The 14,727-nt window shown below is 38.1% G+C and overlaps 1 long non-coding RNA gene across 1 annotated transcript in view; it reads left to right on the top strand.

Annotated features, from left to right (window-relative positions):
* The window catches only part of LOC140844394 (uncharacterized), a 57,680-nt gene that overhangs the window by 18,890 nt on the left and 24,063 nt on the right, over nt 1-14,727 (top strand). The window lies entirely within an intron of this gene.

Raw genomic sequence — 14,727 nt, forward strand, 5'->3', positions numbered from 1 at the left:
AAGGGCCATGCATCAGGCTAAGAAAAAGACCTTAGAAAAAATTAACTAATCTTTTGGGTTCATAAAGGTGGAGGAGAGAATAAAGTGGTCAGGTCATATATGAAGATCGTGTGGAGATGAAGGAGAAGATAATCAGATGCTGAGTTTTAAACTCAGGTCTTAGGAAGGCATTCTGTATATAAACGGGTATAAAGAGAACTGGAAATCCTCAAGGTGGTAAGTGCAGCTGTATCACTGGCTTCTTCTAGATCCTTTGGCAATTTCCTTTCATGTAACAAGAACCCTAAAAGCTCCCTAATATTCCAAAATGGTGTTCTACCCATTTTTTAAAAAACAGGCTTTAATCTTTAGAGCAATTTTGGGTTCATGGCAAAATTGAGCCGAAGGTACAAACAGTTCTCATATGTCCCCTGCCTCTACAAGCTAAGCCTCCCCCAGCATCAGTATCTTGCTCGAGTGGTACATTTGTTGCAATAAATGAACCTACACTGACACATCAGTATCATCTAAACTCCAAATTTACATTAGGATTGCTCTTGTTGTTTTACATTCTATGATTTTGACAAAAATATAATGACACACTCCACCATCATAGTATCATACAGAATAGTTTCAGTGTCCTAATCCTCTGAGCTCTATTTATCCCTTCTTCCCCTCTAACTTCTGGAAACCACTCCTCTTTCTATTCTCTTAATAGTTTTGCCTTTTCCAGGATGTCATATAGTTAGATTCGTCACTTCCAAGCTTTGGCAGTTATGCATAAAGCTTCTATAAACATCTGTATGCAGGTTTTTGTGTGAACATAAATTTCAGCTCCTTTGGGTAGACACCAAGGAGTGCAGTTACTGGATTGTATGTTTAGTTTTCTAAGAAATCACCGAACTGTCTTTTAAAATGGCTGTACTATTTTGTGTTTCCACCAGCAACATATGAGAGTTCCTGTTGCTCCACCTCCTTGATAGCATTTGGTGTTGTCAGTGTTTTGGATTTTAGCCATTCTAAAAAGTGTGTATTAGTATCTCATTGTTTTAATTTGCAGTTCCTTAATGACATATGATGTTGAACATCATTTCATATGCTATTTGCTGTCTATATATCTTCAACTATATACCAACTATATACCCACTGTACTGTATTCCTAGTTGAGGTATCTCTCATTTTCTTATTGCTGTTTTAAAGATTCTTTGTATATATATTTGGATCAAAGATTCTTTGATCCTTTATCAGATGTCTCTTGCAAATATTTTCTCAGAGTCTGTGGTTTATCTTTGCATTCTCTTGTCAGTGTCTCTCACAGAGCTGTTGTTCTCATTTTAAAAATACCCATTCAAGCAAAATTCTGCTTTTAAATTGCTTTAGCAGAAGTCCCACTTAACCAGAAGTTTCTTTCTAGCCTATAGAAATAGGCTTTGTTTTATATGTATTTCCTTGATTTAGGAATTAATAGAAATAGAAGTTAGAAAATCATCTGTGGGTAATTTGAGTTATAACTTGCAATGTATGTTTCAAATATGTATTGAGGGATGTCTTGGGGCTGGCAGAATTCAACCTAGTTTCCTAAACCTACTTTTGCTACATCTGAAGTCATAGACCAAGGGGTTTCAACAGCGCTCTGTAAACCGATCGGAGATAATATTTATTTCTCACTGAGTATACATACTGTTATAGCACTATCTGTCTGACTGCTGGATTGTGGACTAAGTAGATGGAGATGTGCTTTGTGAGTGAGAAATAATTTCCTGAGAAGATTAGCTGGAACCTAAGAAAGATCTTCTGTTTCTTGGGAAATGAGAGGACTTTGCCTCATGAGTATTCGACAAAATTTGTCTGGGCAATGAGGAGCTCTAGTTACAGAATGACATAGTGCTAGAGGGGGGCCAAATATATGGTGTGACAACTGTGGATCTTTTTATAGATGTGGATCCTTTTATAGATGCTGAGATATGTTTCTGGTGGTTGTGTTATGGTTATTGTTGACTTGTTTGACAAGTCTAGTGAGATGTCACCAAATGCTAGAATTTGAAAGTGCTCCAAGAATTATCAGAGGCTATAGAGCCAGCACAAGTTAGACCACAAAACTTGATGATCATGAGACCCCAGAATATTTTCAGTCTGCAAAGAAAGATTACATTATGCATTCTCTGCTGGATGTGTGAAGGCAGAAATCATGGGACCAAATTCAATAAAAATGTCTTCCTGTAGATCCTATACTAGCGGATAATTAAATACCATGTTGTATTCTGGAAATTGGGAAGAAATATTGAAAATAAAGATCATGGTCTGGGGAGTGATAAAAAATTTTAAAAACATGCCATGTGAGGAACAGTCCAAGGAACCAGACACTTTTACTCAGAGAAAAATTTGAGATGGTGAGAATATGAAAACAATTAGCAAATCTTCAAATATCTGATGAACTGTTATATATATATATAAGAAGGAAATAAATTTGTTCCAAGAAAGGGAAAAACTAGGCCAATAAAGGTACACATTCTGGATAGGCTGATATTGTTTCAATATATAAGAAACTCTGTGAGCTGTCTAATTCCATAGTGCATCCCTTTCACTCTATGGCAATTACAGTAAATGAAAGAATTGTTATAGCCCACGGTGGAAATAATGACTCCTGCCTACCTTGGGACTGACATATTTAAAATCTTGATAACCCATTCACAGCAGAGTGATCGTCAAGCCCTGTAATAATAGGATCAGTGGTCTCTGAAAAAAGTAAATTCCCCAGCACAGGAAACTTCCAAGCAGAATTTTCAAACAACCCAGATGGGGTGTTGTAATGGCAGTTTTTAAAAATTTCTTTAAAATTTATGTACTTCTTACATAGTTTTATGAATTCTGACAAATCCACAGACTCACATAACAACCACCACAATCAAGATACAGAAAAATTCCATCCAAATTATCTTGTACTTCCCCTTTGCAGTCAGATCCATCCCCATCCCTAACCACTGGCAACCACTGATCTGTTCTCTATCCCTATAGTTGTGTCTTTTCCAGAATGCCATATAAGTGGAACAAATAGTATTCAGCTTTTTGCATCAAGTTTCTTTCACTTAGTATAATATATTTGAGATTCATCCATGTTTTGACTCATCCATGGTTTGTTCTTTTTTATTGCTGGGTAGTATTCCATTATATAAATCTACCACAGTCTCCATCTATTAACCAGCTCAAGAATATTTGAAGGACTTCTGGTTCTAGTCTGGTATGTAAGGAACTTTGAAGTCATCACTCCATTCTAATAGCAAGTAAAAAGCCGAACAAACTGAAAATCAAAAACTTTCTTATACCTGTCAAAGAATTGAGATCTGTTGCCCTAAAAATTGGAGAGACAGGTGGATCTAGAGAATCACAATTTATAGGAACAGAAACCCACAAGTAGAAACCTCCCTGAGAACTAGTGCTGGGTTTCTTTTACTCAGTACATCATGTCCAGCTTTCAGCAAGAAATTATAAGGCATATTAATAGGCAGAATTTGAAGAGACAGAGCCAGAATTGGAAAGGATGGAAAGGATGTTGGAATTATCAGCTAAAGAAACAACTATGACTAATATGCTAAGAGAGCTAATGGAAAAAGTAGACAATATATAAGGACAGATAGGTAATGTAAGCAGAGAGATGGAAGTTATAAGAAAAAATAAAAAAGGAAATGCTAGAAGTGAAATATACTATAATATAAATGAAGAATGACTTTGGTGACTTCATTAGTAGGCACAACTGAGGGAATAATCAGTGAGCATGAGGATGTATCAATAGAAATTCCCAAACCTGAAAAGCAAAGAGAAAAAAATGAAAAAAGTAGAATAGAGTATCCAAAAACTTTGGGATAACTACAAAAGCTTATCATATGCATAATGGAAACAGCAGAAAGAAAAGAAAGGAGCAGAAGAAATAATGACTGAGAATTTCCCAAAACTAATGTCAGACACAAAACTACAGATCTAGGAAGCTCAGAGAGCACCAAGTAGGATAAATGCCAAGAATATTTGAGTTGTTTCCAGTTTGGAGTGAACAGGAATAAATGTGCTACAAACATTAATATACAGGTTTTTGTGTGAACATAACTCTTCATTTTTTAATTAAATACCCCAGAGTGGAATTTGTGGGTCATAAGGCAAATCCATCTTTAATTTTATAAGAAACTGTCAAATTTTTCCAATGTTGCTACCATTTTGCATTCCCATCAGCAGTGAGTGAGAGTTCCAGTTGCTCTGCATCCTTACCATCATTTGGTCAATGTTTTGTTTTAAAATTTTTAGTCATTGTAATAGTGTATTTTAATGCAGTTTAAATTTGCATTTCTTTGATGAATAATGATGCTGAGAATCTTTTCATGTACAATTAATGGCAGGTTAGTAAACTGACCATTCACATCTTTTGCCCATTTGAAAAATTGGTCTGTTTTCTTTTTTGTTGAGTTTTGAGGGTACTTTGTATATCTGGATGCAAGTGCTTTGTCAGATATGTGATTTGCAAATATTTTTAACTTTTCACTTTTTAAACATTTTAAAGTCTTTTTATGAGTGGACATTTTTCATTGGGATGGAGTCCAGTTTGATCATTTAATTTTTCATGGGTCATACTTTTGGGGTTGTGTCTGAGAATTTATGGCCTAGCTCAAAGTAAAAAGATTTTCACCTACTTTTTCTTTTAAATGTTTGAAAGGTTTGCATTTTATAATTAGACTTATTATCCATGTTCAGTTTATTTTGGTATAAAGTGTGAGGTGTATATTGAGGTTCATTTTTTTGTGTGTATGGATATCCAACTGTTCTAGAACTACTTGCTGAAAATGCCTATCCTTTCTCTATTGAAGTCTCTAAATTTTTGGTGAGAACATCTATATTTCTATTCATTTCAAGTGTGTTTACCTTCCTTTCATGAGCATAGTTATAATAGTCACTTAAAAATCTTTATAATTCCAACACCCAGAACATCTTGGGTTTGGCATCTGCTGATTTTCTTTTTCTTTGAGAATTGAACAGATTTTCTCTTTTCTTTTCTTTTTTTTTTGCTTTTTTCTAAGTCGTGTATTTTTTATTGTATTCTGGAATTTTAAATATTATGAGACTCTGGGTCCTATTAAAATCCCCTGGAGAATATTACTTTATTATTATTTTTTGAATATATATATTTTTTATTTTGGTATCATTAATCTACAATTATATGAAGAACATTATGTTTACTAGACTCCCCCCATCACCAAGTCCCCTCCATTGCAGTCACTGTCCATCAACATAGGAAGATGCTATAGAATCACTACTTGTCTTCTCTGTGTTGTACAGCCCTCCCCATGGCCCCCCACCCCACATTATGTCTTCTAATAGTAATGCCCCCTTTCTTTTTTGGTTCTAGTGCCAGTTGTTTTCAAAGCTTTTGATGTGCCGCTTGTGTCTGCCTCAATGTATGCACCATTCAGGTGTTCACTTAGTTCTCATAGTTTAGCCTTTTCTATTCTTTTTTGTGTCTGTTTTGTCCATGGGTAACTCAGGGGTGAGTCTTGAGACTAGTGGTAATTCATAGATAGTTAAGGGATTTCCTTCCCCAATTTTCCCATCCTTGGAATTTCCCTGATATGCCCTGGCTCCCCAGGGTCCTTTTTTCCAGCCCTCTGGCTAAAAAGCCACATTTCCCTCAGAATTGTAGCCCATACACTTTTACATAATTCTGAGCACCTGGGCTAACTTCAGGGCAACTTGAAGAGAAAGAAGAGAGAAAAATAATAGTATACCCTCTCACACTCTGAAGACCACTGGGACTCTTCTTCCCAATTCCTGTAAACTGAGAGGTGGTTGTCCCAAATTATAGGTACTTACACCAGTGGTGCCACCTGTGTGACTGTGAGGCTTCAGGACTAGGACTGACATTGAGGACCAGGAGGAAAAAAAAGAATAAAAACAGAAAAATTAAAAGGTTCCTCTTGAAAATTAACATAGTTGTGGGACTCAGCCTACCCTTAGATCAAAACCAAGAGATAAAAAAGGAAAGAAAAACCAAGTCAGTTCACTACCATAACAGTTCTTCTATGAGTTTGATGTCCCTTCTCAATCTATTTGCTGCTGTTTACTCTTCACAGTCCTCAGCTAGTTCTTTTTCATTCTGTCCAGAGATTTTAGTTATAATCAATGGGAGAGCTAGGCTGTAATGGGCTTACTCTGTCTTGCTTAGCACCAGAAGTTCTGTAATGACAATTTTTATTTATTTATTTATTTGTTTGTTTGTTTATTTGCATGTTTCTTTTTTAAAAATTGTATTATTATTATTCTAATTTTTTTGTTTCATGAATCAACAATTACATGAAGAACATTATGTTTACTAGACTCCCCCATCACCAAGTCCCCCCAACAAACCCCATTATAGTCACTGTCCATCAGCATACCAAAATGCTGTAAAATCACTACTTGTCTTCTCTGTGAGACACAGCCCTCCCTGTGCCCACCCCCACATTATACATGCTAATCGTAATGCCCCTGTTCTTTTTCCCCACCCTTATCCCTCCCTTCCCACCCATCCTCCCCAGTCCCTTTCTCTTTGGTAACTGTTAGTCCATTCTTGGGTTCTGTGATTCTGCTGCTGTTTTGTTCCTTCAGTTTTTCTTTGTTCTTATACTCCACATATGAGTGAAATCATTTGGTATTTCTCTTTCTCCGCTTGGCTTATTTCACTGAGCATAATACCCTCTAGCTCCATCCATGTTGTTGCAAATGGTAGGATTTGTTTTCTTCTTATGGCTCAGTAATACTCCATTGTGTATATGTACCACATCTTCTTTATCCATTCATCTACTGATGGACACTTAGGTTGCTTCCATTTCTTGGCTATTGTAAATAGTGCTGCGATAAACATAGGGGTACATCTGTCTTTTTCAAACTGGGCTGCTGTATTCTTAGGATAAATTCCTATAAGTGGAATTCCTGGGTCAAAAGGTATTTCTATTTTGATCTCTTTGAGGAACCTCCATATTGCTTTCCACAATGGTTGAACTAATTTACATTCCCACCAGCAGTGTAGGAGGGTTCCCCTTTCTCCACAACCTTGCCAACATTTGTTGTTGTTTGTCTTTTGGATGGTGGTGATCCTTACTGGTGTGAGGTGATATCTCATTGTGGTTTTAATTTGCATTTCTCTGATGACTAGTGATGTGGAGCATCTTTTCATGTGTCTGTTTGCCATCTGAATTTCTTCTTTGAAGAACTGTCTGTTCAGCTCCTCTGCCCATTTTTTAATTGGATTGTTTGCTTTTTGTTTGTTGAGATGCATGAGCTCTTTATATGGATGTCAACCCTTTATCGGATCTGTCGTTTATGAATATATTCTCCCATACTGTAGGGTACCTTTTTGTTGTATTGATGGTGTCCTTTGCTGTACAGAAGCTTTTCAGCTTGATATAGTCCCACTTGTTCATTTTTGCTTTTGTTTCCCTTGCCCGGGGAGATATGTTCATGAAGAAGTCGCTCATGTTTATGTCCAAGAGATTTTTGCCTATGTTTTTTTCTAAGAGTTTTTTGGTTTCATGACTTACATTCAGGTCTTTGATCCATTTCAGATTTACTTTTGTGTATGGCATTAGACAGTGATCCAGTTTCGTTCTCTTACATGTAGCTGTCCAGTTTTGCCAGCACCATCTGTTGAAGAGACTGTCATTTCCCCATTGTATGTCCATGGCTCCTTTATCGTGTATTAATTGACTATATATGTTTGGGTTAATGTCTGGAGTCTCTATTCTGTTCCACTGGTCTGTGGCTCTGTTCTTGTGGCAGTACCAAATTGTCTTAATTACTGTGGCTTTGTAGTAGAGCTTGAAGTTGGGGAGCAAGATCCCCCCGCCCCCTGCCACTTCATTCTTCCTTCTCAGGATTGCTTTGGCTATTCGGGGTCTTTGGTGTTTCCATATGAATTTTTGAACTATTTGTTCCAGTTCATTGAGGAATGTTGTTGGTAATTTGATAGGGATTGCATTGAATCTGTATATTGCTTTGGGCAGGATGGCTACTTTGATGATATTAATTCTTCCTAGCCAAGAGCATGGGATGAGTCTCCATTTGTTAGTGTCCTCTTTAATTTCTCTCAAGAGTGTCTATAATTTTCAGGGTACAGGTCATTCACTTCCTTGGTTAGGTTTATTCCTAGGTATTTTATTCTTTTTTATGCAATTGTGAATGAAATTGTTTTCCTGATTTCTCTTTCTATTAGTTCCTTGTTAGTGTATAGGAAAGCCACAGATTTCTGTGTGTTAATTTTGTATCCTGCAACTTTGCTGAATTCTGATATTAGTTCTAGTAGTTTTGGAGTGGAGTCTTTAGGGCTTTTTATGTACAATATTATGTCATCTGCAAATAGTGACAGTTTGACTTCTTCTTTACCAATCTGGATTCCTTGTATTTCTTTGTTTTGTCTAATTGCCATGGCTAGGACCTCCAGTACTATGTTGAATAACAGTGGGGAGAGTGGGCATCCCTGTCTTGTTATCGATCTTAAAGGAAAAGCTTTCAGCTTCTTACTGTTTAATATGATGTTGGCTGTGGGTTTATCATATATGGCCTTTATTATGTTGAGATACTTGCCCTCTATACCCATTTTGATGAGAGTTTTTCTTATGAATGGATATTGAATTTTGTCAGATGCTTTTTCAGTGTCTATGGAGATGATCATGTGGTTTTTGTCCTTTTTTCTGTTTACGTGGTGGATGATGTTGATGGATTTTTGAATGTAATGACAATTTCAATGTTGGATGACAATTCTTCCAGATTGCTGTTCTCAAACCTACCAACATATTTGAGTTAACTGGGAAATTAAAAAAAAAAAAAAAGATTCCAGGGCTCTGTCCCAGCTTCATCTCTGACGATAGGAACTCAGGAAACTCTAGAAGATGCTTTTGGGTTTCTGAGACGGCCAACCTGGCACTGGCTTGGAGACCCAAAGTTAGGGCCCAATCTGGAAATTGGGAAACCCCTGGATGAGGGGCTCTCCAAGGTCTTTTCCAACCCTAAGATCCTCAGACTCTATGTTATTCAGAATTTCCCATCCATATAGCTGCTTGTTAAGTGAGGTGCCAGTCTATTCACACCCCTCAGATTTTTTGACTGAAGCGTTGACCACATGGTTCATCTCAAATAATGTCACAGAGCAGACCAAAAAAAAAAAGAGTAGGCAAAGTCAAGATATGAAAACTAGCAGGGGAATGAATGGACTCCCAACCTGTACCATTAGTTTCATGGAAGTAACAACTTCTTGCAATAATAACAGCAATAAATTCTAAATTCTAAATCTGCCTTATGTGGTATTAGCCAGGAAGACTACCATGTATACTCCAGTATGAGGATTAATTAGAAGTTTCATTAGAGCCTCTTTAGGATTAGCCCTTTCCCGTATATTTGGCAACATTGTTTTGGTTGAGTGTAGTTTCTGCTTATGTGCTAGGGGCCACTAGTGAGTTTAAATTTGCTCTTCATGAACATTTATTTCCAAGGGATATCAGAAATCATTTCCTTGAGCTCACTGCTATATTGACAGAAGAGAAAACAGCTCCAAGAGGTTAAGTGCCTTACTTAGGGGGTCAAAGCTGGGACTACAAACCAGATTTTGGCTCCAAGGTTATGCATTTTCTATCTGACTGAGCTGAGTTAGGTGAGGATACAGTCCCCTGGCCTCCTAACTGAGCTGGATCAGAGAGCTGCAGTGAGCAGTGGCTGAATTCCATGCAGTGCATTTGTGAAGGGCACTTTGACCTAAAAGTATTCTCATTCCCGGATTTGTGGCTTTGAAAATATTGGCAGCCACAGTTTGTAAAGTGCCAACTTGCTGGCACACCCTATCCTCTGGGCACTGGAAGAAGATAGCCCCTGGTCACCTCTGGAACTCCGCCCACCCACTCATCTCCCAAAAGAGCCGCATTATATCATATAGTCTGGGTTTAGACAGGGCACACAGAACCACAGTGAGTTGGAAAGTGAGGGGTTTCTTTTAGGAATTAGACCTTGCATAATTATAAGGGGAGCTGGGGAAGTGAAGGGTGGGTTGGAGAATCAGAGCAGACACCCACCAGTCAATCTGAGAAGCCAAGCAATTCCTCTTTTGGTCAGCTCAAAAGCACAACCATCACATAACAGGGTTTTTGTTTGTGAAATGCTCTGGCTTAAACATCTTGATACAGTATAAATCACTACAGGTAGGAGCCTAGAATAGAAACAGTTGTCACGCCTTGGAAGTAATGTTTCTGAAGCTCTGTTCTCATTTGTCATGAACAATCTGGAATCAGCCTGTTTCACCACAAACGTGTGATAGCTTCTGTATGATGGAACTCTGGAGTGTGATCTGGAATCAGCACAGCTTCATTGCCAGACAGATCTGCATGTACACGCTGGCTTTGCATCCTTACTGTGTGACTGGGACACCCTCCTTATGCTGAGATTAGCTTCCTTATTTGTAAAATGAGACCAAGAGTAACTACCTCATAATATTGTTTTGAAGTAGGAATAGTAGATGTGAATGAAAATAATTCCTTTTATCTCTCAAGTTCCACCCTTTCCCCTAGTACTTATAGGACATGTCCTGTTTCTCAGAATATTTCCATGTAGAAATGCTCATATTATCTAAGTAATGCATTTTGATTATGAATATAGGTATATAATTTATATTCAGCATTCTTGGCATTCTGTCATTGTTTCAGATTCCCAGGATCAACAAGTTTGGATTTGTATGGAGGATGAGAAAGACCATTCATTGGCAAGGGAAACACAGGAGATGAAACTCAGGGTCTTTAACCCACAAGAGAGAAAAGAATACTCCTGAAGTAGTTAGAAATCTATTGACTTGAAATGGTTTATAAAAACAAGTGTGGTGATGTAAGTTCCGTGGAATCCTTCAGTTTTCCTGGCTTAGAAGAGAGATTGATCCTGAGAAAAGAGGCAGGTTGAAGCTGTTACCAAAGTTAGAGATAGAAAACCATAAAAACGTAACTTGAAAAGCATAATAATTCTGGAGCCGATCATTTTAGGAAGATAGAGACCTAACATTTAATAGCCCCCAAGGGCATTACTATATAATAGATGGTCTAAATTGTTTGTTGAACTTAAATTTAACAAAATGATAGTGCTTATGAGTTTCCGAAACATGGAAGAAAAATGTTCAGTTATATTCAAAGTACTGTATTTAGGAATCTAGGGAGCTGTATTAACATTTTTAAAAGATTTAAATCAATAGCAACCATAGGAATGTTTTCATTTGGGACAAACTTCTAGAACATTCACACACAATCTTTTCTTATCCAAACTAGGGTAATAGGCATTATTTTGCATAACACAGTGTTAAACATATGGTAAAAATGGAATAATTATTAATTAAATAGAATTCAACATACATCTGCACCTAACTCATGGAATATGGAAGATTCTCTTGAAGGCTTTCAAAAATACAGTTAATTGCTTGATTGTTGGACACTGATAAGATATTCCCTACCTGTATTTTTCTATAAAATGTTGATAATCATGACAAGTCCTCATTTAGTTACTGGTTTGATTGAAACAAGTAATTGACCTGAATGCACTCAAATAGGACATCGAGATATAAAATCACTTGTTTAAAAGTTGACCAAAAGGTTTTGATACTTTTTTTTCAACCTAAAATAATGATACTTTTCCATCCAGCTTATCTCTTAAAGGCCCTCAAGGTTTGAAAACGACCAGTCAGTGACAAATACTGTAAAGAATCTGCAGTCAACCCGCACTCTTCTATGTAATTAATAGGATTGCTTAGACAGCTTATCTGCTTAAGTTCTGAAAATCTCTTTATCCTTTGTCTGCAGGAACACTAATCACTTGAAACGGACAAGGCTGAAGGAACTTGTTTTAAAGCCAGGTCTAGAATTTTTTTTTGCAACAAATTCTATTGCTCTAGTCTCCTGGTTTCCTTACATCTCCTTTCAATTATTTCCCTTTCAGGCATTATACAACTAGCACTTTGTATTCAGTTGAACGTAGGTGAGTTGCTTGCATTTTCTGGTGAGATAAGCATTTCTTAAGGCCTTATCTATTTACTCTTTGACCAGGCCTAGAGAACAGAGAACTAACGGCTCTGGGAATAATCAGGAAGCCTTGGCTCTGGGTTTCCTTCTGTGATTTGGTAAGAGTCCTTTGGGTACCAGGCACAGAAATGATTGGCAACTTTAAGCAAAGGAAAATTGGAAGGGGTGCAAAGGCCCACAGAATCAATGGGTGGCTGAAAATTGTGCTCGACCATGGCAGGTGCCATGGCCTTTCCAGAGGGTGGGAAGCAGGAATCCCAGCAAGTCTTACAGAGGGAACAGAATGGTGAGAAGGCTACTGCTGGGATGAAAGGGAACATTAAATTCCAGGGAGGTTGGCCTAGCCTGTATAAGAAGCCCACTGTTGTTAGGTAAGTGTGGGGTCCGCAGTTACAGTTCATTAGGCTCCATCCAGTAATTCCTTAAGAGGAAACCAGGAGGCAGTTTGGGAAAATAAATTGCATGCTGCCTAGATAACTTTTTCACTATTATGTTTCTGTTTGGAATTTTTAAAGTTGCTTCTAGCTTTAAAAATGAATGGATAGAGGTAGATGTCATGTATTCTCACAAAAAAATGGACAGTATTTCTCTCATGAAAGCCCTTGGGCTACCATGTCCCCATGTTTGTTTCTATGAATGCTTATAACACCAATGAACAATAATAAGACAAAGTGGAAGAAGACATTTATGAGCACTGGTGGGTTATTAGTTGTCCCACTAGTAATACTGTAGTGCTTCACTATATAATAGTAGTGGTTAGTTATCTATTGCTGCATAACAGTATTACTGTAAACTTAACACATTAAAACAACACAAATTTATTATCTCACAGTTTTTAATAGGTCAGTAGTCCAAGAATGCTATAGCTGGGTACTCTGCTCAGGGGTCTCATAATGCTGCAATCAAGGTGACTGTTAGGGTTGCAGTCTCATTTGAGGCCCGACTGGGGAAAGATCCACTTGCAGGCTCACTCAGGTTGTTGGCAGAATTTAGTTCCTTGGTAGGACTCAGGTTTTGTTTCTTGCTGATTGGCTGCAAGGTGCCGTCAGCACCAACAGGCTGCCCACAGTTCCTGGCCATGTTGGGTTTCTCAACATGGCCAGCTGGACTCCTGAAAGCCAACAAGGGAGCGAGGCTCCAGCAAGACATGCAGTCTAATCTTATGTAATACAAACATAATCATGTACATATAATCATACACCCCATCAACTTTACTGTATCCTACTGGTTAGAAGGAAGTCATGCCCTTCCCACACTCAGCAGGTAGGGAATCACACAAAAGCATTAACACCAGGAGCTGGAGGTTATGGACAATGTTATGAATCTGACAGTGGTATAACTGAGTGGGACAATCTCCAGAGCTGTCTTACGTCTAACATACCTTATGCTTTCTGTGTATCTGATTTCTCTAAACCTTAGTCCTTGGGAGGTACTTCATGTGGAGATCAGATCAGGGGGGCAGAACAAAATCTTGGCCCCCAGTCTCTAGCTCAGCTATAGGGGAGGGGGAAGGGATATAAGGCGCTTCACCTCAGAGCTACTGCAACTGTGTCTGAGTTGATGTTTATTTGTGATCAACTGAATCTGGTAGCCTCCACTGAACTGTTTGTCTGTATTTGCCAACTTACCTGAAATAGACAGCAATGCTTTCTTCATTTATTCATGTGTACATACTGTCCTCCTAACTATATTAGAGGTACTTTATATCAGGAACCATACATATGTCCTCCAAGTAGGATCAAAGCAAAGGCAGGGAGAGATACTTTGGAAGAAATAACTAATATAGGTTCTTTAGTGGAACAAAAAGAGACATCTATAGGTCAGTGTGAAAATCTGCCCTTAGTTGTACAAACAGAACATGTGTATTTGAAAGTGATGACTTTATAAATGCTCAGACTACCCTGGAATGATGTGCCTGGTTCCTACTAGAGCTGGTGGGCATGCATCAGGAGGCAGAGAGTTAGAGAAGGCCAGTGGACATGGTTGAGTTCTTGCATACACTAGCAGTGTTATTCTGGATTTACCATTGAAGTCTCTGTGAGCCTCAGTGACCTTAGTCCTAGCTTGTAGAAATAATACTTTTAAAATGGATAGCTCAGTGCCTGACATATAGTAAACTTGTAGGAAACAGATATTATGGTGATCCTTTACGACCCTGACCAGAAAAGGCACATGTTCATTCTCAAGGTGCAGTTTGTCCCATGACAAGAGGATTGAAGAGATGCACACTTAACACATGGCAGCGTGTTCCTTCTTTTGGAGCTCATGGGGGTTTAGTGTGGTGGTTCCTTGAGTGTGGAGGAAATGAGAATCCTTATTGCTTATTTCTCATCCCTGGAGCTAGGCCGTTTAGAAAATGTGACAAGGCCTCTGTAGGCAGCAGAAGGCTTGGGGTGGATTCTGACTGTCCTCGGGCAGGGAGAGAGCACCCCAGCTCCATCTTTCATGTTTAATACCCCAGGGTGTGACAGAAAGCACATGGTACTTAGCTGGGTATCCTTGCCAAGCAATAGCCTCTCCAAAGCCATTTTCACTTCTGTAAAAATGGAGTCATTTTGAGGATCAAAAGGAAGAATGTAGGAACATTTTGTAAACTCTACATATTGAAAGAAACCCAGATTCTCCTTACCAAGAATTTATCTCTGAGGTTAAATAAATTCTCATTTTCTCCCAACAGTGTCCTAACTGGACA

Source organism: Manis javanica, chromosome 11, assembly GCF_040802235.1.
Source record: "Manis javanica isolate MJ-LG chromosome 11, MJ_LKY, whole genome shotgun sequence".
NCBI classification, from domain to species: domain Eukaryota; kingdom Metazoa; phylum Chordata; class Mammalia; order Pholidota; family Manidae; genus Manis; species Manis javanica.